Below are 3,027 nucleotides of genomic sequence, written 5' to 3' on the forward strand. Positions count from 1 at the left end.
TCAGAAAACTGCTAATATTGCCCCGGGCAGTACTGGCCATAGACTTGAGTGCAAAGGACAAGAAGGCAGGATCTGGAAACAGCAAACACAGGGATAATCCAGGAAGTAGCAAAGAATCTAGTATTCCACTATAGATAGGTATGATAGATCAACATATCCATGAAGAAAAGGCTGACCCTATCCACCTCCTTTGCGGAATACCAGATCAAGAGATGAATTAGCGGATCACAGGGCTAAGTCGAAGCATGCCAGAACCTTCTTTAGTAGTGAGCCGTACCGACTACCTCCTAGCAAGGGCTTCAAGATCACAGTAATGCGTGCCAAAACTTTCCTTGGGTACGAATGTCATGTTCAAAGCAGGTTTCTCTAGACACCTTGGAAAAGATCACTGACGAGCTCAATTTCAAAGTGTGAATGAAATTATCAGTTTCATCCTCTTTATGAGCCTGAGATCATATGGGTCAACAATTCTCATTTCTTAGTTATAGATTCTATATTCTCAAGGAAGTGAGCCACTCAACCTCAGCCTAGCGGATTCTCCCCGTTACCTGGACCTGCCTCTCCCGCAGTCAAAACTCTCCTCTACAGCCCCTCTGGCTGGGCCAGAAGCCTCGTCTCCTTTAACTGATTCAAGTGATTCAGTAAAAATGAAAGTAATATCACATATCTAAAAACCCGTGAAAATGACAATGCTAAATCGAAAGTCCTTTATTTATATACAACACACACATATTCCTCCCTTACGGACATGAAAATCCAGTGGATGGTTTGGAAGGCTTTGACCTGATCTTTCGATTTATAATGAGAGAAAATCCATAGAAAGATGGAAGTCATCATCATCCCCTTTATCGATCACAGCCTCTTCCTCCACCCATGATTTCGTTTTCCCATTGACAAATCAGACGAAGACGAACTTGCATTTGTTGAATCAAAAAAAAAGAAAAGAAGTGTTCTCTTTCTCCAGCGAAAAGAACAGTCTCGCAGGAAGATCAAAATACTTACTATATGTGCGTTTATGTATCAACTCTTATATAGTCTAGTTTTCCCGCCCTATCTAGAGAAGGAATCAATTCCCCTTTTTGAATGTACAAAAATTGGTAGAGCTCAGCATGTCTGGAAGCACGGGAGAACGCTCTTCTGCTTATATTATTACCAGTATTCGATACTGGGTTATTCATAGCATTACTATACCTTCCTTATTCATTGCGGGTTGGTTATTCGTCAGCCCGGCTTTCACTTGGAAAAATAGGAGATTTAGTTCCACGCTTTGATTGGTAGCAGAAGGGAGGGCGCGTTGCCAACCTTCATTTTTCTTGGATATTCAACACTAAATGAAATGCAAATGCATATGAGAGAACTTCAAACTACTTTACTTATTTGCAACAGCAAGCTGAATAATAGAATAAATAAGCAAGGAAGGAAAGAAAGAATAGGGTTGTCGCTGATACGCTGTTTGGATTAGATGTCGCAATATCGGTTGTAGTATTTCCGCTCTTTCTATGAGCTAAGAGAGATGTCGCATAATCGGTTGTTCATGATCTTATAATTCATGGACCAAAGTCACAAATCGCTTGTTCTCATTCAAGCATGAGTTCGTTCAAAGTCGGCAAGGGGAATCATAGAAAGGGCTGTTTAGTCAACAATCATGACCATGGGAACATTTGTTCACTTTCTAGGTACCCCCGGATCTACTAGTCATCGCCTTTGAGCTGGGAAAAGCATTTACCCTGAGTCGGCTATTCCTGATTCAGAAAGGAAAGGTATGTGGGTAGACATTGAGTTAGAGATTGAATGAAGGGGCACACTAGAGAAAAGCAAGGACAAGTAGCTAGTTGACTAACGCTTTCGAGCACGTACGCTGGCGCTCTTTGATAGAGCATTATCTACAACCCTGAAGCGAACTATGAAAAAGAAATCTAGCAGTCTCTTCCAGCAATGAATTGTAGCAGGGCTTGGTCTCGAAAGGTATAGATACCACCAGAAGCTTGGAAAGAAGAAGGAATGTCGACCTACCGCTCCGTGGGCTTTGAACCTTGCTTTTCTGTAAAATTCTCAGACGCTATAGCTGTGTAAAAACAGTACTCGATTTCTCACTAGAAAAAACAACAGTCTTTATTGTTGTGTGCATATTAGTCACTGATTATAGCTTTGAATAGGACAAACTACTTTAGTAACTCTTGACTATTGCTTGAAACAAGCGTTGAAGCAATGGAAAGAAGCGAACGGTTAAGCTAATGCAGCAAGAAAAGGGATGCAGCAAGTGTCCAAAAATCGGATATGCCCGGTGAAAATTATAAACAAGGCCGAGGAAGGATTTCGTACTGCCACAATGCTCTTGATAGAAGGAAGCATGAATACCGAAGGCCTACCTAGTTGAAATAGGAACAGCTATGGAAGTCCTCGGCCAAACGAATATTTCACAGAAAGCCGACAAGGGATTTTCTTAATAACTGGGCGCTTTGATTCTTTGGAACAACTCGATGAATTTAGTAGATCTTTTTAGGAGGCCTTCCATGACCATAGATCGAACCTATCCCATTTTGACAGTACGATGGTTAGCTGTTCACGGATTAGCTGTACTGGAATGACAACACATATGAGAATCTGTACACGATACAGAATAACGACACGACATGCAATCTTATGACTACAGTATGGCCTTCATCTTTGACAGCAATCATGACAGGCCGCGGTATTAGCGTTAGAGAAAGGAAAGGACTTGAGGTCCGTCCACCTACAACTAATAAAGCTCCGCCTTTGGGGACTACTACAACAGATAGGCATTTGAAGGACCAAACCACCTACTAAGGACTTTGACACCCAGCCCTTAAGAAGCAGAATCTACAACTTTGGGATACGTATTTACAGACTGCAAAAGATAGATACAATGCTGTTACCCACCATGCATGCAAATCTTAGTTCTATGGACTACTAGTACCAGGAACGTCATCTACTACTGCGAAACCCCCGGGGGACGCTTTTCTAACTGGTTTAGCCTCTAGAGTGGGGAGGAAGAACACCCTCTAG

The sequence above is a fragment of the Aegilops tauschii genome, chromosome 4 (genome assembly GCF_002575655.3).
Source record: "Aegilops tauschii subsp. strangulata cultivar AL8/78 chromosome 4, Aet v6.0, whole genome shotgun sequence".
NCBI lineage: Eukaryota > Viridiplantae > Streptophyta > Magnoliopsida > Poales > Poaceae > Aegilops > Aegilops tauschii.